Here is a 21,292-nt window from a genome sequence, read left to right on the forward strand (position 1 = left end):
TTGCTACAGAACACAAGTTTTAACTTAGGTCAATGTTCTAATCAAAATCATTGTGAATTTAAAGTTACCTGCATATCGTGTTGCCTGAATGTGGAGAAAATTACCCTGATGATTATTTTGTAAGGATGCATGTTTTCTGCCAGGCCTTTTGCCCATATTCTCCATTTTTCTTTGAAAACATGACTCTTCCCATTTTATAGGCCAGATAATTAACTTAAAGGTTAAGTAGTTTTTTTATGTTTTTTTTGAAAATTTATTTGAAAGGTAGTTATTGAAAGATGGGGGGAGAGTGAGAGAGATGGAGACCTCGCGTCCACTGATTGACTTCCCAAATGGCCATAGCAGCTGGGACTAGGCTAGGCGAAAAGCCGCAAGTCCTGAATGTCATCTGTGTTGATTGTGTAGGCACAAGTGTGCAAGTACATTAGCACAATCTGGATTTGACATAGAGCAACTGAGACTTGAATCAGCACTTAGGCCACTGTCACAGCAGTAGCTACCTGAAGTGCCACGATGCTGGCTCCTAAATAATTTTTTTCCATTGATAAAATTTCAAGAAAACCATAGCTAATTAATCTAAGCTAGAATGTTTCTATCAAACTTCTCCACAATATCTTACCGGGAAGGCACTCTTAAAAAATTGACATCACATCCCCAACTCCTCCCCTTTTCCCAAAACTCCCCCCACCCTCTGCCTGGCATTGCTTGTTCTCAAGAGGCCTTGTTTACCCTTTCTCCCTCTGCTTCCATTGAAACTCCCTAAGGATGGATTCTTTCTGCCTACTGATGCATTCCTAGTGAAAGTGTATGCTAAGTCCTGAAAGTCTTGTTGCTTCTATCTGTGGATCTCCATTCCAAAAATATTACTCAGACAGCAGTATGTGAAACACGCTGGCTGTGAGTGACAGGAAAGTCAGGGCAGCCAGCACATCAGTTCTGTGGTAGAAGGAAGACAAGATTTGCACTCTTCTGGCTGAGAATCTCCACATGTGCTCTGTGTGTCTGGATGGACACCAGCTCGTTCTTGTGCTAAAAGCAGGTCTGTCCCTGAAGCCTTGGGATTAGACTGCCCTCGCAGAGGTTAAGCAGTCAGAGCTCAAAGGCTAAGGGGAATACTCAGTCCACAAGGAAGGTAGGAAGACTGCAGTCACATGGTATGTCAGTGCAATTGCTGAAAGACACAGGGATGGGTGTCCAGACACCTGGATTCTACCCAACCCTTGGTCATTTCAACCAAGTGACCTGAAGTTCTCCATATGCCTGATCCTCCATCCTATTGAGCCTGTATGCATGGTGAACTTGATTTGAGATGGCTTATCTTCACACTCTTTTTTTTTTCCTCACAGAAAATCTTACTTTATACTGTGACAATAACAGGTCTACTTGAGACATTGTGACAAAAAGGTATGGTGTTTCAGGTGTCAGGACAAACCATATTGTGAATTTATCAACACTTTGAACAAGATTTTTGATTCTCAGTAGCACCATATTGCAAAAGGAGGGTAGGTGTATGTGTGAAATCTGTTATTTATTGTAGAAATAGCATCCGCTGTTTATCAGTTGGCATACCTGACACCCATTCCATGGTGGCTTGAATCTGAAATCACATGACTCAAACTGTCTAGAAAGTAGAAAAGATGACAATGCTAAGAGCAAAGGGCCAAATATTGAAGGGAAAATGTAATGACATAACATACTGCATCGCAATCAAGGTGCTTCTACCACCTCTCCTTTGCTTCCAGATTCTAGTCAGGTATTCAGTGCCCCATCCTCCTAGAATAAAAGCTCTCCCAGATTCAAGAAACAAGCTGGTTTATTCCTTGGCCAAATAAAAACTTTGTTTCAGCAGTGGAAAAACCTTGAGCTGGCTTCCAGATTAAGGTGAAGAAGATTCTGAGAATCTGCCTGGGTGTTGAGAGTTCTGTTGCCTTTATAAAGCCAATGAAAAACCAAACTATTGAAACTTTGAAGCAGAGAGGCCAGAGGTCTGTAAGTTGGTGCTGTCTTCTCTTGGCCTCTGCTGCATTTATATTTTTCTAACAATTTGTCAAAAGCACCGATTTTTCTTTTCCCTGAGCTCATTAATTTCCCAACATTCATATATTTCTCCTATCTAATTAGGCATCACTTCTCACATGTTTACAGTAGCGAATGCCCATGGGCCAAGATTGTTTTGCTGTGTACAAAGAGCCCAGCCCACAGTCATGGTCTGGATGACAACTGCATGCAGAGGCAAGCAGAACACATATTGTTAAACACTTGCAGTCCGTGGTTTCAGGCTAAGCTGCTGCGCAGCCAACAGATCAGGCTGAAAATCAGAGCAGTCACTCAAGCTGAAATTCTACTACCACACTGAAACCAAGTTCTTAGCTGACCTTCCAAAAAATTGGGAGACACAGATGATGGCCAAATTTCCCAAACTAGCCAGTTTTGGTCAGCATGATAATGAAGAATCCCAATGCTCTGTCATTTTTTAAAAATAGTAAGTTGCTTTTCAGGGCTCTGTTATTTTCTTTTCTTCTCTTCCCTAGTCTCCACTTTATAAAGAAAGTAGCTCTGAAGCGGTGGACAAATTTTTGTTACTCAGGTATCGAGATTTTTAAAAGCCTATTTTGCATCTATAAAAATCAACCTCTGCTCAGCTCCCTGGAACATTCATTCTGCTTCTTGGAAAGAAGTGTTAACCAATTCTAGAATGGCAAATGAAACCAATTAAAATTTTTGCATTGTTGTGATTTTGTCTCTTGACCCAAGAAAAATCTACAAAGGAGTCCACCCGTAAGCCTCTTTTTCAATACATTAAGCAAATATTTGAGCAGCTACTCTGTGTTGCAAGCGCCCATTATTTCAGTTGACTGAGATTTTTGCAATGAACCAAAGAAATATCTGCCTCCCAGTGTCAGCTAATTTGTCAGGGAGAAGCATTCCTTAGAATGCTTTTAAGGAAAAAGGAAAGAAGCAGGTGAGAGAGTCATGAGAAGAAGGAAGTTACATGCTGCCTGAACCTGGAATTTCCCTGCTCTAACCACGTTACAACAGCACAAGGGCCATCCATCCCATCCATCGTAGTCCTTATTCTGTTAGAGAAGCAAATAACCCTTTGAGTCTGGAGATTAAAACCTTGTAAGGACCAGCTGGATCATTCCCTCGAGTCAGCATGTTTTGATAAAGGACAGGCGAGATCACCTTGGGCTGAGTGCACCAGGCAAGAGGCAGGATCCAGCATCTATATTATAGGAGTGTAGTTTCACCGGAGTGCCAGAAGGTGGCAATGGGGTAAGATACATTTGCAAATAAAGTGTTGGGAAGTTGATTCCTGGTGACCTGTCATAGGAAACACTTGGAGTCCATGTGTTCACTTACACAGGTGCCTGGGAAAAGAACAATACAGAAAACGGACGGTCAGTGTTTACCCTGAAGAGGATATGTGGCCAGTGTGACCAAGGAATAGTGAGGTCGGTGTCTCTGGATTTATTTGAGTAAGGAGAACAAAGTTAGTGTGGTGTCAAAGTAGTGTGGTCAGCTAGTGTGAGAGCTTGTCAGCAATTACACGTCCGGGTCCGTAGCAGGGAGGCATTGGGAGCCACTGGTGAACATTGATCATGGGAGTATTGAGAACTCAGTCTTGTTTCATTCATTGTAGGCTTGTAATGCCTTTTTCCAAATGAAAATTCAGTTCGCATTAGTTAATTACATGAGAGTCTTCAAAAATAAGCATGTACTATTTCTGTCAGTTTTTCTGTACTTATCAGTTGTATTTCCTTCATGAAGTAGAGCTTTGTTTCATCAACTTCGGATATTGGATTACCCAGAAATATATTTTCCACTAGGAAGCAACAATATATGCTTTGGTTGTCTCAGTACCAAAATTTCAAGAAACATTTTTTTTCTTTTCTTCATGCACCTGAAATAAATACAGATATGCCCTGGGTGTGAGAGGGACTTCTCTCAGAGCTTCTCTCAGAGCCTCTCTCAGAGGTGGTTTTTTATTGTGTGTATCGACTGCCAGTGTGGAGCCATTCCTCTGAGTGCTCCTCTGAGGTAGGCTTCTTGGGCTTGGTGGCCTCTGATACCTGGATGGCAAAGAAGGATCATGGAATAGGGGAGACTCCGTATTCCTTCCTAGATTTGGAGTGCAGAGGAGCTAGTTCTGTGTCCTAAAGCTTTGACAATGCCATGTCCTGGCTCCATGATCTTCACTGTTTCGTCTTCAGTCCCAGTGTCCTCCCCAGTTTTCAGGGCTGTGTGAAGTCTTGGCCAGGTGGGCTTTAATCCCTTGAGTCTTGCCCCGTCACTACATTTTCTTCCACACATACACACATGTACATGTACACATTGGACATTATGACAGCACCTTGAAACTAGAGTGCTCTGAATGATATTCTATTCCATCTCAAAAAAAAAAAAAACAACTGTGGTATAATTAACCAAAGCTTTCTATACTTGTTGAATTTCTTTTAAAAAAAAACAAAAACAGATCTTATGTAATTGAGTTATGGATTGAGACAGGAAGAAGTGGAGAGGCAAATCTTACTCTCCCAAAAAGGCCACAATGACTGGGGAAGGGTCAGGCTGAAGCTAGGAGTTTCATCCAGATCTCCTACTTGGGTACAGGGACCCAAGCACTTGAGCCACCTGCTGCTGCTCTGCAGGTGCATTAGCGGGAAGCTGGATCAGAACTGGAGCAACACCCACATCACAGATTGACATGCTATGCCACAACACCAACCTTTCGATGTCTTTAAAGTTCTACCACCTGCTCCCTCCTCAATCCTGAACTAACCAGTCCCCAAGAATGAGACCTGATTTCATTTTCTCTGTGTGCTGACATTTTTTTTTCTTATCTCTCAGTGTTCTTTGCTCTGTAAAGTTAATCGCATTCAACTTTAACTCAGCGTTAAGCTTATAAATGTCTTGAGAACATAAGCTGTTGGGCAGATTTTTCAACTCCCTCCAGGGCTGAAAAGTAGTGTCTGGTTCATAGTAGGGGTTAAGTTGTTCACAAAAAAAAAAATTGTTTAGCAGCTGTAATAATTTTCAAGGGTCTGCTTTTACTTAAACTTATAACTAATATAGAGACCTATTGTTTAATTAGTAACAGGAACTTTGAATAATACATAAGTCAATAATTACATATTCCTCCTAGACGAGTTCAATTTAGAAGAAGATACATACATACAGTAGGATGTGCTGTAAGATACAGAGTCAAAAGCAATAGATGGACTTGCCTAAGGATTTTCTCTTCGCTGTAAATGTTTTCTCCAATACACATTAATCTTCTCATCAACAAGGATGAAATCGACTTCAAAAGGGCAGCAGGGTTTCTCTCCTTTCCCTGGACAGGGGTGCCATGTGGATGCCTTTCCTGAGGAGAGAACAACAGAATCATTCTGTCACGTTTTTTCTCCTGTGAATTCAGACTGAGTTCCCACCCCAGGTGAGACTTAATAACTTTTCCTTTCCATCAACAAGAAGCTTTTCTATTTTTGTAATCACTATAAATTAGAAATCCATACATTTCATCTCGGTTTAGATGAGATGACCATAAACTCCAGCTTCTAGATCTTTCCTTACACGTGATTTTCATGTCCATTTTTTGTGAGGTTATTGGGCAGCCCTCGCAAACACATCTGGTGAGATGACAAACATTCACTAAGGAAGATGCTTTTCTCTAACTTCCCGCTGCTTTAGGCTTCGCAGTCCCCATCTGGGCTTTGCAGGGGGCTCCCTTCCTTGTTAGAATCACAGTGTGCTCCTTGCAGCCACTCTCCTTATGAAAACAGGAGAGCCAAGGACAATCAGAGTCGTGCAGTCCTCCCACTCAGCTCATCTGTTCTCTCTGCTTACTTGTTCATTCACTTATGTATTCATTTATTCAACAAATACTGATTAATCACCTCCATTTTTATATACTCTGCCTATTCCCAGAAGAATCAGAGGTGGCTTATGGGATCAAACATAATGCAAAACAGGGCAGTCAGTGCTACAAACAGGAAGGATGGAGGAGGCATTACCACCAGCTCCAATGGTGCTTGGAATTTGGCCCTGGTTCTGTTATTGCAAAAGATGGCAAGATTTCTAGATTTTAGCTTTCTGTTCAACCCAAATATGCAAATTGACATGCAGAGTATAACTCTTTGCTAAAACTAAGCAGCATTCTTGGAAATCCAGTGGAATGCTTTGTCCTTGTATAAAAACGCATTTGGAATAAATGAAAGAGTAAATGCACTAGCTCCCAAATTATAGGATTTCTATGCCAAATTAAAAAAATTTGCTTGTTGCATAACCATGATTTTGTACTTTTCTTTAAATGAACTTTTACTTAAATTTATTTTTAATGTATTTTTCTAGGGCCAACATTGTTGCATAGTGCGTTAGGCTACTGCTGTTCGCAGCACCAGCATTTCAGATCAGTGCTGGTGCAACCCCCTGCTACTTACCTAACTTTGTGCTAAAAACACTGATAATGCAGTGGGCAATGGTCCATAGCACGTGGGTCTCTGACACTGGAGTTCTAGGCTTTTGGCTTCATTTGGATCCATCCCTGGATGTTGAGGACATTTGTGGAGTGAACCAACAGCTGCAAGATTTCCTTCTCCCTCCCTTTCTCTGGCTGTGATCATCACCTACATAGATAAATCTTTAAAAATACATTTGTCCCTTCAATGAATGGAATACTTGCATCAGTTGCCATAGATGAAGGCTGTTGATAAAAGCAAAGAAACCTTACGTTCCAAAAATGATAGTAATAATCATGTTTTCTGCCTAAAACGCAGAGCCTATGGTATTGTACTTGAGTGTTCAAAGATGAAAGTACTGTACTGATGAGATCTCCCTCTCTACAGCAAATACCCCAGAGGAGCTTCCTAGGATGGGTTATTTTCACTCACAGTGCAAGAGGGTCACACAGTCCAACATGGGGTGATCCCGTTGGTCTGTGATGTGGGTGGTTGAACAAGTTCATGAAGATGATGACACGCTGAGCCAGGAAGTAGAGAAACACGGGAAGCACACTTTATGTCCTTGTCTTTGTACAAAACCATCATGATTTGGCACAGGGCTTCAACCTGGCAGTCTAATTCAGGTCATTCATAGATGACAATAGACCACCTTCAAACCTTCAAATCAGACCTTGACTCGTGACCCATGAATCATTAGCATTCATCCATTAACGGTACGAACTTCAGATATCTTCATGAGCTTGGAAAGCTAAATCATGTTCAAAGCATAACTTCACACCTCTGACTCCCCAAAGTTAACATCTTTCTCCAATACAGCAGTGTTAAGGGTGAAAATCACCCAATCCAGGGTCACTGTGCTGGCACTGCAAGTTAAGCTGTGACCTACAATCCTGACACATCATATAACTGTGCTGATTATACTCCTGACACAGCTCCCAGATCCTTGAGAAGGCAGTGGAGGATAACCCAAGTACTTAGGCCTCTGCTTCCTATGTAGGTCACCAGGGTGTAGAGTAGCCTGACCACTGTGGTCATTTGCCGAATGAATCGGTGGGTGGAAATGCCTCTTTCTTGTATGTAAGTCTCTCTCCTCTGTCACTCTCTTTCAAAGAAATCTTTTTTAAAATTTGTACCTCCTGATTTTTTTTGACTGTATCAATACAAAAGGACACTAAAACAAACAACCCCCCATAAGTATAGACATCAATATTGGCAATATTATTTGTGTCTGTAATTTTATTTCATTTTATACTGCTTAACTATCTGCCTTTCATATGCCAGTCCCAACATGGGAAATACGGATCCATTAAATGAAACTACATCTTGTGGGATACTTTCTTTCCTATCTGAGAACCACAAAAGCTCTTTGGTCCTTAAAACTATTGTGTTTAATGCAATAAATGCAATAGCTGGCCACCTTCACCTATTCCTTTTGTAAGTAACAAGAGCTGTTGCAAGATGATTTAACTGTTTAACAGTTCAGATGCAATTTGGGAAGCGTTATTGGCATAGCAACAGCAAAGTATACTTACTTAGCAATACTACATTGCTTATAAACAATATATTGGGCAGAAAAATAATTTGTAAAATCTTAAAAAATTAATAACTTTTTTCTTGGCTTTTAAAATTTTATTTTTGATGATTACATAGTTGAGCAAATAATTATTATTTTAAAGATTTATTTGAAAACTAGTGTGACAGAAAGAGATCTTTCATCTGATGGTTCACTTTGTAAATGGACATAAAAGCCAAATCTGGGTCAGGGCAAAGACAGGTGCAAGGAACCTTATGCTGTTCTCCCATGTGTGTCTCATGGGCCCAGGTCCTTGGACCATATCCCACTGCATTCCTAGGTCAGGAAAGAATGCTTCTGTTCACTTACTAGTTATGTCTGAGTTTCAAGATATTGAGAAAACACTTTTCTAATGTATTCTACTATTTTTTTTAAAAAAATTCCTATCAATAATGAAAACCACGTAATTTGAGAATAGCTATGCTTAAAGCTCTCAGTGATATTGAGCAATGGCATCTAATTTTAGTGACTTTATTTGCTATCATATTGGCTTTGTTTACCCACAAAGTTGGATGCTTTGCTCTGTCCATTAGACACCACTTTTTTCTCTCCTGTCTTGATGAAATGAGTTGCATCTCAAAACAAAAATTCTAACTCCTACTTGCTTGTAACTCAATATGCCCTAATCTAAAGATAAGGATGTTGTAGGTGTGATTAAGATTGGGTCAGGATAGGGAAGATGTGCAATCCAACATGACTGGTATCCTCACAAAAAGGAAGAGGAATTATGTCTGGAGGCACACTTAGGGGAAAAACAGAAGTGTAGATGAAGGCAGAAAGCCTATAAGACAGGATCCCCAAAGATGGCAGCAAACCACCTACAGCTGGACAGGGGCATGTCCCAGATTCTCTCAGGAGCCACCAGCTCTGAGGACGCTTTGACCTTGGACTTCTGGCTTCTACAACACAACCTCCTGAAATTTTATATTAGACTTCTAATGAATTGATAAATCAATTTGGCAATCACAGCTTGATAATACTGAATCTTCCTACCCATGGACATAGAATATATCTTAATTTATTTAGTCCTTTGATTATTTCATCAAAAGTTCATAGTTTTTCTCACACATCATGGCATCTGTGAATAAACTATCTTCTTTACATTTTATTTACTTTCTTTCATGTTACTGCCTCACCTAGAACTTCTAGTATGATGCTGAGATAATGATAAGAGAAGGACATACTTTCATTTTTTGTATTTAAGTGGGAAATTTTTGATTTTCTTATTATAACGTATGACATGATACCCATAGGGTCTTTGTAGATATTCTGTATCAGAAGAAATTGACTTCTATAGTTTCTGAATTCTCCTCTGTAAAAAATATTGAAGGGGTAAAGGATTTTGTCAAATACTTTTTCGTGTATCTGTTGATCATTGTGTTTTTTTATTTTATATCCATTTGATGTGAAATATTCCATTAATTTTTAAATGTTGAACCAGTTTTGTATACTTGATGTAAGTGTTTTGTTTTAATTTTTGGTTTTTGTTTTCAAGTTTTATTTTAGGTGATGTTTACTTAGTTGATCAGAGTGGGAAGGATCAAGAATTAGGGAAAAGTGGGTGTGATCATTGTTTCCAAACCTTTTATTTCCTCTTCCTCTATCTGGGATGAGGGGGAGAAAAGGGGAGAAACCACACCCGTCCTCCCAACTGCCCTCTTACCCATGGGTGGGGAATGGCCACCCAATATTGGCCCATGATCCCAATGTGGCACACACCTCTTCAGAATATTCATTTCTTATTGTGTGAATTTTGGCAGATTACGTCTTTTTAAGGAATTAAACTTATCTCATTTTGGTTATTAAAGTTCTGGTTCAAAATTATAATGGTCTTTGTATATATATGTAAAATATGAAAATTTTATATATAGATCCTCTTTTTTTCTTAGTTAACCTAGCTAGAGGTTTACTGATTTTATGTACCTTTCCAAAGAATAAGCATGTATATTTTTTAAAGATTTCTTTATTTTTATTGCAAAATCAAATACACTGAGAGGAGAAGAGACAGAGAGGAAGATCTTCCGTCTTTTGATTCACTCCCAGGAGTGCCTGGGTCTGAGTTCCAGCTCTGGCTCCTGATCTCAGCTTTCTACTGATGCAGATGTTGGGGGAGCAGATAGAGGCACCAGATGTGTGGATCCCAGCCACCCACGTTGACAGACCTAGATTAAGTTCCTGGCTTCTGTCTGCTATCTGAAACTGGCCTAGCCAGGCCTTTGGCATGTGAACCAGTTGGATAATGTCTCCCTCCTCTTCCCTCTCAAAGATTAAAAATAAAGAATTTAAAAAGTTGAAAAAGTCCAAAGAAAGTGAATCAAGAATACAGATGTTTTCAGTATGACATTTGGGGAATTGTGGCATTCAAAATCTTTTTAAAAACCAAAATAATGAAGGAATATAGTATTATACCTCTTCTTTGAGATTTGGTAACATGAATAGTGATTAAAAATACAGAGATCTTAATAGCCTTTGGTAATAAAAGATGATAGTAGCCTTTATACAGTTAAAAGAAAGAAAATTATATATGGACTATGTTGAAAGTAAAGGACCTAACATTAAATACTGATCACTTTTTTCTGAGAATATAAGATATTTCATGGTAACAATGTATATGAAACAATTACTCTCTCATCCGAATTCCAGTGAGTCAATCCTCTCTTGAAACTCTAGACCTGATTTTTCTTCCTCTCTATCCTTACAGATGGTGGTATGGTTATTTAGAAGACGAACAGCACAGTTTCCCTGATACTCTTTTGCTGGGTAAGTTTCTGTGTGACATTTTCTTCAATAAGACTGAGTTTTAGAGTATAACTGTGTTTATTGTCTAATTCTTGTTCATCTTCTATTTTCCTTGGGACAAATGCTTTCTGTAAGGTTAAAAGACGTTATGTTGGTACAGAGGTGTGCACATGATATGGTGAATTCAGAGTATTCATTCCAATGGTAATATTCATTCAGAGACTAACACACAATTCAGAATGAACCAAAATCCTCTATTATACTTACTGAGACTTTGAAAGTAAGTCTGAATGTGTGGAGTTTCTGGGGTTCTTTTCATTTTTTGAGTTTTTGTTTTTCATTAATTATTTATTTGTATTGGAAAGGCAGATTTACCGCGAAAAAAGAAACAAAGATTTTTTTGTCTCCTGGTTCACACCACAAATGGACAGAGCTGAGCCAGTCAGAAGCCAGGAGCTTCTTCCAGATTTCCCAGTTGGGTACAGGGTCCAAGGCTTTTGGCCATCCTCTGCTGCTCCCAGGTCACAAACAGGGAGCTAGATGGGAAGTAGAGCAGCTGGGACACAAATTGGCATCCATATGGGTGACTGGCACTTGCAGGTAGAGGATTAGGCAATTAAGCTTCGCAGCAGGCCCCTGTCTGGAGTTTCCAAAGGGCCTCCCACCTTGCAAGTGAAGAGAGCTGTGTTAAGCTGGAAGGAAAGATCCAAAAGCATTTGAAAGTCCTTGGCTCACTGGATATTCCGGTTCTGTGAGCCAAAGAATTTCCCTTTTGGCTTGAGAAGATGCAGAGTAATGGTGGTGACCTCAGTGAAAAAATGTAATGTGGCATAAGTATGCTGAAATCGGAGTCAGAAGATGGTTATTGTGGTCATTGCCTTGATTCTGACCTCTAGTAAAATTGCTCAGTCTTCCTGAATCGTGATATCTCTTATCAGTGATAACCTAATACTAAATCACATATCCTCTGAGGCTGTATTTCATCTTCTGATTTTAGTCAATTCCATTTCTTGAACTAGTAATTCTTAGTTATGTAGCAGTTAGAAGCCATAGAGTGGTAAGCTGCACACACTGCTTGTGACAGCATACAGCTGAGTACAAATCTCTTTTCTAAATGTAAATCACATCACTCTAAATCTCATTGCAAATGTCTACCAAGTAGCTACTCTGCAAATGTGTGACTTGAGCCACAGAGGCTGCCAAACAGTGTGTGTTTGGCTCTGAGAAAACTGATCCTTTGCCCTTTGAGAATCATCGGATCAAATTTGCATTCAGTGATCAGAAAATCATGTGCAAAAAATCAGGATTTGATTTCTTTTTATTGTCCCCTTTATGCTCCAATAGTAACTATCCAAATCAGTGACCCCTTTATGCTCCAATAGTAACTATCCAAATCAGTGATTTCTGCTAAGAGTCACAATTAAAACTTCTAATTCTTTTCATATCTATCACAAATTCATGTGTGCCAGTAAGCTCTGAGACTAGAAATGGCAGTTAAAAAATATAGATGTTCTGTAAGAGTTTCTGCTGAGGGCCAGTGCTGTGGTACAGAAGCAAAGCTACTGCCTGAGATGATGGCATCGCGTAGGAGCACCAGTCCATTCTGCTTCTCTGATGATGTTCCTGGGAAAGACGCAGAACATGCTGCCAATAACTGGGGCCCTGCCATCTGTGTGGGAAACCTGAATGGCTTTCCAGATTCTGCTCTGGGCCTGACACAGTCCTGGATACTGGGTACTGGAGCATTTATCCTCCTATATTAAGCCCAAAGAAATGCATATGTGTTATATTCAACTATATACAAATTATTTAAATTATCACGAACGATGACAATTGTGTTTTCATCACTTTGACAGGGTGCTATGTAGCAAGCTACTGAGAGGTAGAGATAGACCTGAATCTTAAAGATTAAGACTCACACTTAGGATAAGAGCTTACTTGAAACTTGGAAAATGTCATTACTACTTATTGGATACAGACATTAAAAAGCCCAATTCTAATGCCAGACAAGTGAGTTCCCCTAGTTGGGTTGTATTACAGTCATTCCCCACACCTTCCCACACCCCTTTCAACAGAAATTACTTCCATTGTACTCACATATATTCAGTGATAATAGCTATTATTTGTATGGGTTTTTTTTAATTTAAATTCATTTTTAAAATTTCTTTTACATAGATGAGGAAGTTTCAGACCCAGGTAGGTCTCTGGGTGGGATGAGAAGGGACTGGAAACAGGAGGAGTTGGGTGAGGGAGAAGACCCCCACAATGCCTACTGTGCCTACAACCAAGAGAGTAGGAAGATGTTGGCCACTCCTTGTTCCCAGATCACTTCAGCTCTGGGGGACAGAGATGATCCCCTGATTTTATCCCAGGGACCCTGATGGGGAATGTATATTCTGAAGGCATTTGAGTAGTCTTTATTGTCTTGACATGGTTGTGGCTTCATTTAGTCAGGTATGAAATATCACTTCCCTTACTTACCGACTGCCTGTGTCCGTTTCCACATGACCATAGTCTTAGATACTTGGTAGAGAATTTGCCCTCTGCTGTTGTCTGGCTTGCTCTTCCTTCCATTTTCCATGAGGCACTGAAGGTTCCGTGTTGCATCAAAGAGGCTGGCTGCATTGTCTGTCATGTGCATCCCTGAAACGCTGCTTGCTTTACACAAAGCAGCAACGGCGGTGGTCCAAGCCCACAACATGTACCCCATGGCCGGACCCAGACTTCCATGGGATGTTCCCTGAGGTTGGGGATTGAATGTTTTGTAGACAATTTTGCAACTGAATAATGTAGCAATCTTAACCATAAGGAGGTATGTGGATGACTTGCACACATTTAATTTTCATGATGGCTCTCTGGAAGTTTGTATATGTAGAACTTGAGACCCAAAAAGATTGGTAAATTATCTAAAACTGCATAGGTAGCACTTGATGGAACTAAGCCACAAATGCAAATCTGCCTGAGCTAAGTCCACATTCTTTGTTCTGCTACTGTGTGCTCTCTAGTTCGTAATGAAATGCAGACTCCATAGGCTGTCATTTATAAAATGGAAGCCTTCATTTCTTCATACAAAATTCTTGCTGTTCCTTAACATATATGCTCTTTTCTAGCTACACGTTGCTTTTTATTGTCTTTACGTTATAGTCCATATTTCAGCTCTATTGTTTGCCCTTTCTCCCAACCTTTTCGCTTTGGCTCATTTATCCTCCTGTGTTGTACCCATTCTCGTCTTCCTCTTCAGTAACCATTAACAAGTACGCAATGACTGGCCCTTATCCCTCTTGTCCGTGAACTTGTGGCTACTAGGGGCATCGTATCCAAGGAGAAAATTGTGTTGAAGTAGAAGTGACAGAAAAGGTTGAAAATGACCCTATTCTAGTGCCTTCAGGTCAAAAAATATTAGAAGAATTAAATTCAGAATCACTATCCTATCTCATAGTTTTAGGAGTGAACATTGTCCTCACTCTTAGGTAGATTGCAAACATAAAACCAAGAATTTCATGTGTCTTGTATTACATGGCTTAGAAAGAGATATTCAATGAATATTTGGAATATTCTTGTTCAACAAGTACATGTATATGTTTTATTTTCTGCCAGCTTTTCTGAGGAGTGTTTGCTGGAATGTATGTGTTAACTAATATACATCTGTGTGCCCACGATATGTTTTGAAAAAGCAAAAGGTTATTGTAGTGAAGAATAATGATTGCAAAGGATTGGGATAAGTTCATGAATTTATGAATCAAGACTAAGAGGTACCGATAGATGTGTGTGTTATTTGGTAAATATCCTCTCTGAAGGTTAAATGTGGCAGTTTCTGTTGTATTGGTTTTATAAATACACACACACACACACACACACACACACACCAATGTTAGTGAGTCTGCAGAGAGATGTGAGAACTCTGTGCAGTCTCTGTATTACTCAAAGTTCACCCAAAGAAAGCCAGTATGAGATTCTTTGCCATAGCAAATAATTCACTTCTGTGTTTGTTGGGACTGGCTAGGGCAGCATGAAATCCAGAATATAGGCCAACTGGAAGGACTGAAAGGGTGCTTTCTTCTGTAAGGAAGACCAGGTTCTGTTTGTGTGACCCCCGCCCATCTAACTGGATCAGAACCAACCATATGACTTGTGATAATTTCTCCTATTTAAAGCTGATTATAAACTTCAATAAAAATTTCAGAAAAGCACCAAACAGCGCCTGTATTAGAGTTAAGTAACTGGAGACTGTAACCTAGATGAACTATCCCATGTCCAAAACCCTTTCAATTAAGGTTTGTGAACCTTCCCTCTCCCAATTTTGTTTGGGTTTCCCTTCAGAAGAACAAGGAGGACATTGTGTTAGATCAGCTGCCTATGCAGATAGGAGAATTTTGCTATCTTCGATTAATCCAACTACTAAAGAAAAACTGTTCTAATTTTTTGTTTTATAAAACATAAGATGTAGATTTATTTATATTTATATATTTAAATGATTTTATGGTATACATGTTATTACAAGTACATTTAAAGAAATCAATAGGTTACTTACAAATTGTAATTTTAAGGGCCTAATATGGTAAATATAGATGGACATAACCCACATAAACCAAAACTCATCAGGGTGCTAAAATTCTCTTCAAAGTACAGAAGAGACCTGATCTTGACAGCTGTGAATACCATTTTCCTGTACAAATTGAATAATCACATTGCTTTATTTTTAGCAATAAAGCAAACAGTTCAGTAGTCCTCCTTATATTTGGCGTAAGTCATTCCAAATGTCTTCCCCATTGCATAGCATAGACAATGTAAACACTTGCATTAGTCTATGAATGCAAAACCAATCCATTTTCTTACATGCATGCATTGATTCAGACAAATTACTATTGAAAGAAATACAAGCTCCTGTAGTATCGTCCTAATTAATTGATCTGATGTTTTAAAGTACAAATTTAATTTTGACTGAACACTCTTTGAACATTGGCATTGACTATTTTTGTGCTGAAACTTTTGCAGATTCCAGTAAGTTATCTCTGCCATGTTTTCTTACAGAGTGGTCAAAATATTTATCTAGGGGACATTTTGATTCCTGTTTTGTATTGCAAAACTGAGTGAGCTGGTGAAATGCAGAGAAGAGGGAAATGTGATGACTCTGTGTTCCAATTAGTAAAATAGGAACATTGGTTTCCTCTTCACTATTCAGTTACCTTTTGGTTAACTGGAAAATGGAGAAAATAAAGCCATAGAAAAGCCAAAATTGTGATTAAGACAGAAAAGTCCAAAAAATGGTACAAAATTGGTTTGATGAAAACTTAGACAAAATTGGCTGTCATATTCTGAAAAACATTACCATTATATTGTGTCACCCTAATGAGTGTAATAAAAGGAGAAGGAATGCAATCTTTTAAAGAAGAAGTTTCAAACTGAGTTGCTATATAGACAAGGCAGGTAATCTAAAGGAATCTAGACGAAAAATGTAAGCACATATCCTGTCCAAAGTGGGTGTTCATTATTTAGTAACTCTTTAGTTATGGAGATGTATACCCATTGTTGCCATTTTTTCCTGTTTCTACTGAAAAAAAAAAAAGAATTATTAAGACAAACTTCCCAGTGTCTAAAAACTGCTGAAAACATCAGTTCCAGCTTAATGAAAGATGCCTGTGCATCGCTTGCATAGGCACTTGTGATTCTGAAACAGAAGTACTGAATGTCACAAAAATCACTTAATGACAAAGGATTAAAAGGTTAGCATTGCTTGCAGTAGTCTATAATTTTTTTCAACTGAGTTTTATCTGCTCTTCTTAGTCTTTGCTTTCTTAAACAATTTAAAAAATACGATGAAGTAGAGGGAGGGCCACATGAGAGGAGGAGACCCAAAAGTGATTGCCAACGCAGAGGTCCAGTTAGAGGAGGCTCCATGTGTTTGTAAGCAGGGAATTTTGAATAGCCTGTGTGTGTGCTCATAATGAGCAAACCTGGGGGACAGGCAGGAGGCTAACTTGGATGTTCATTACTCATTTCTGAAAGTTTTCTCAACATCTATCTGTAAAAAAGAGCCAAGCCTAGTTTGGGGAAGAGTGAAGAAATACCAACTGATCTCATTTAATTAATAAATCAGTCCTGTGACTATTTTAAGCCACTCCTCTGAAGTTCAGGAAGCACTATTCAACCTCACCAATTTTGATATTTTGAATCAGATTGTTTTTTGTTTGGGGGAAGCTGTGCTGTGCCTTGCAGGTTGGTTGATGCCAGTGGGTTCCAATAGTACCAGCAACACAGTTGAAACAACCAGAATGTCCCTGGATAGGACCAAAGTCCCTTGGAAGGCAAAATCTCCTCTCACGGAAAACCATTAATCTATGAATATTTATGCATGCCCTGGTGGTGGTGGGTGGGTGGGTGGTATTACTAACCTCTTCTCAGAATGCCTACATTGTGCTTTTCCAAACAGGAGTTTTACTAAGTGAAATTTCCTCATTTTTCCAGAGATGTTTGAGGCCTTAGGCAGCTGCTTTGTCACAATCCCCTTTTAAGTCAGAAAAAAAAAAAAAAGGAAAACCAACGCTTTTGTTGCTCTCTCAAATTATCAATTGTTCTTCATATATTTACATACATAGGTATATGAACTTATTCCAGTGCTTCTTTCAGTGCCTGATTATTAAACTTTTGCCAGTTTTTTCCATCTACTTCGCCATCTAAGAGACTTCTACTTCCTGTTCTTGGTACTTAATAATCACTTGGCTCATTCACTAATGATTCATCTAAACCTTTGCATAAATAAAATCAATTATGCTCAACCAGCATTGAATAATCAGAGTGACTAAAAATGCACACATTTTTCTGTATTTCAGTAATTTATTGAAAAATTTAGTACACTGTTTTAATCCTTCAGTTAACAGATTCAATGTATTTCACAGATTCAACTCTATTAATTTAATAATGCCTTTCACTCCTTCTCCCTTGAATTCTAGTTCTTCCTTGATCACTTCGTCTCTTTCTTTGTTGCATGCTTTATTCCTTTATTTTTTTTAAGATTATTCTTTTTAAGTGCCTATTGTCAAGGTCTTAATACTCACTTAGTAAAGAATTGAACAATGAAAAGCCAAAACCCCCCAATCAGTGTAGAGGCAAGGGTCTAAAACAACCATGAAATGGCAGCATGATCATTTCACTCACATAAGTAAATTTTAAAATATTCATGAGTCAGTGAAGCTGTAATACTATTGGTTTGACAATGGTGTAAAACAAAATTTGGCAAACCTGCATTTACAGCCATACTGGTGCATACAATGGCATTTTTATTTTGCTATTGTTTTCTAGTATTTATATTTTTAGCTCCCACATGTGAAAGAGAATATATGACATACATCTCTCTGTTTGCCTTATTTCACTCAATAAGATGTCATGCAGTTACATCTATTTTGCTGCAATCAGAATTTTCATTACAATAGTATAGTTATTCATAAATAGTCGAAAGTCCATCATTGTGGAACTGGACAGTGTGGCAGAGAGTCCAGCATCCTGTTGTATTGATCTTTGATCTGGAAGTAGATGCACACTGCGTTGTGTCCTCACATCCCGATGTGATAGCCTACATTACACAGTTAGTATACATCCCCTTAAATGAAAAGCCACAAACCAGAATCAGCAACAGGAGGAAAAAAGAAATTAACAATGCCATGAAGTTAAATAACATGGTGCTGAATGACTAATGTGGCAACTGAGGAATGAAAAAGAAAATCAGGAACCTTCTTGAAGAAAATGATGCTGCTATATGATATATGGGTCAGTGAAGAATTTAATAAGAAAAAGCTATTTCGAGTAAATAAAAACAAAAGCATCAAAATCCATTGGATATAGTTTCCACTGATCTTTGTTGGTGAGATATGTCTCCTGTAGCAACAGATATGTAGGTTTTGTTTTTTTGATTCAGTCTACTAATCTATGACCTTTCATTGATGATGTTAAGCCATTTGCTTTCAGGATTAGTGTGAATAGGTGGTAATTTGGTCCTGCCATTTTGGCAATGGATTGTTCATTGTTTGATTTAGTCTTTCAGTGCACATCTAAGGATCTTTTCCTTAAGTTCGACTGAAGAGAGCTTGATTATCATGTATCATGGTGAAGATCACTTTTCGCTAATCCTGTTGGGAATCTGTGCCCCTCCTTTATTCTGTTTCTCAGTTCCTTCTCCAAATTAGGGGAATTTTCCTTTATTGTTTCATTAAATACATTTTTAAACCCAGATTCTCTGTGTCTGCCAAAACCTCATAATTCTTACATTCAGCCTTTTAAGAGTGTCCCTTAATTCTTGAATACTTTTCTTAGTTTGACTCAGTTTTTCTTCCAGCTTTTTGATTGTTTCACCATTGTGGCAAGAAATACCTTCCAATTCTGAGAGTCTTTCTTCTGCCTAGTTCATTCTATCATTGAGACTTTCCACTGAAGTTTTAATTTACTCCTTTGTGTTCTTCATTTCTAATAATTCTGTTTGATTTTTTTAGTGCTGCTATTTCCTGTATGACATATTCCTTAATTCCTGCATGTGCTTCTCATTGTTGATAAGCTTTATAGGAACTTTCAAAAGTTCTTTATCCTCCCATTTCCTTGATCTATCCACAGCTAAATCTGAGGTTGGCAAAGACTTTTGCTGCTTTGCAGGGGAGTCTTCAGTAATATTCATTGTAACTCTGTCTCTTCTTTTGATCTTGGTTATTGTTCTTCTGATTAGCAGATTCTTCTCCTTAGGGCAGGTTTCTAATCTGTGTCACCCACAGGTCTACAGTTCAGTTTTACTGATAGTGTTTGGTACTTGTGCCACTTCTCTAGGAAGTTTCAGGTCTGGACTCTGGTGTTAGGCTTCCACCATGGTCTCTGTGGCCCCAGCTCCTGGCTTACCACTTTCCACCTCCTGTGATCCCATGCTGTGGCTGCACCATTGTCTATACAACCTTTCTCCCACTTCTCATTTGATTAGGATTAGGAAGACACCAGGTGTCCTAAAAACTAGGTTGCTGGTGGTGCTCATCTTGCCTGAACCTTTTGGCTGTTAGGTCTGCGGGCCGCTTGAATCCATTTTGACCGGTAGGATGCCAAAGTCAATATTATTTTCCCTGTAGGATCAGTACAACGCACTGAGCTCGAAGTGAATTCACTCCCAGCTCAGCACATGTACAATTCCCCTGTACCTATTTTGAGTGCAACCTGTAGAATGCCACATTGGTTCAATGCACTGAGCCAGAAATGAGTTTGCTCCCAGCTTAGTGCATGTGCAGTCCTGTCCCAAAGCTTTTGCCTCCCTACACTAAATGGCATCTGATGCGGCTCTGCTGGGGGCTGGGCTATTAAAGCCACCCTGTTCCCACACTACCTATTTTGGGTTTGCTGCTCTGTCTCTGCTCCTGGTGGCATCAAATAAATCAGCAGGAGGGGCAGTTCTTTTCCTGGGCTCACCTGCTGAGCTTCCAGTGTATTCCTCTTCCCAACTGGCTGCTGGTAGATTTCTAGCTGCCAATAGAGCTCAAATCATCACAGGCCAATGGCAGAGGCACACCTGGAGACTGACAAACACGGGGAAATAGTGGAGACAACAGTATGGTGTTGCAGTGACTAGATACCCCAGTGACAGTCCTTTTTCCTGGAATGCGCCCTCTCTGCTTCACCCTGGCTAATGATTCTCTGTGTGTTTAACCTTGTCGTTAACCTATTCTGCCATCTTGATTCTCAGGACCTTGTGTTTTTAAGTGTTCTTTTTTCCCTTCTTTAGATCTGATTTCTTTGTTATTTCAATCTGTAAATAATTTTGATTTTATGAAGTCCTTTATTAATTACATTTTCCCAATATTTAACAATTGGTTCTTACAGCTTGGCTTCTAACATTTACAACTTGTCATCTGGAGTCCCGAATTTTATTTTTTGTGTATTTATGTTTTATTGCTTATATTTTCCCAGAAAGGCAACAGATGCAATATAGCATCTACTGTAATCCCCTAGGCAAAAGGTAACTATCTTTCAAAATGTAATTGTGAATAGAAATAAAATTCAACAATTCATTTTTTTTTAAATACAGGGAATGGAAGAGTACATTTTAAATGACCCAGTTATGTGTTTCCTATTAGAAACTTACTTCAGATAAAGACAGGACAAAAATAAAAGGATAAGGAAAGATTTGTCATGGAAGCTTTAATAAAAGGAAAGGAAAAGTACCCATGCTAATAACAGGAAAGGTAAACTTAAGAACAAAGTTATCAAACATGATGAAGCACATAATTTAATGATTAAAAAGTCAACTGAAAAGGATGTAGCACTTTTATTATTTTTTTTTAAGATTTTATTGTTATTGGAAAGCCGGATATACAGAGAGGAGGAGAGACAGAGAGGAAGATCTTCCATCCGATGTTTCACTCCCCAAGTGAGCCGCAACTGGCCGGTGCTGCGCCGATCCAAAGCCGGGAACCTGGAACCTCTTCTGGGTCTCCCATGCTGGTGCAGGGTCCCAATGCATTGGGCCATTCTCGACTGCTTTCCCAGGCCACAAGCA

The 21,292-nt window shown here is 39.0% G+C and overlaps 1 long non-coding RNA gene across 1 annotated transcript in view; it reads left to right on the forward strand.

Annotated features, from left to right (window-relative positions):
- Window positions 1-21,292, forward strand: part of LOC131482669 (uncharacterized) — a 132,542-nt gene that overhangs the window by 71,666 nt on the left and 39,584 nt on the right. The window contains exon 2 of the long non-coding RNA XR_009247218.1: window positions 10,736-10,794. This is a non-coding gene — a long non-coding RNA (uncharacterized LOC131482669). The remainder of the gene's footprint in view (window positions 1-10,735; window positions 10,795-21,292) is intronic.

Source organism: Ochotona princeps, chromosome 19 (genome assembly GCF_030435755.1).
Source record: "Ochotona princeps isolate mOchPri1 chromosome 19, mOchPri1.hap1, whole genome shotgun sequence".
NCBI classification, from domain to species: domain Eukaryota; kingdom Metazoa; phylum Chordata; class Mammalia; order Lagomorpha; family Ochotonidae; genus Ochotona; species Ochotona princeps.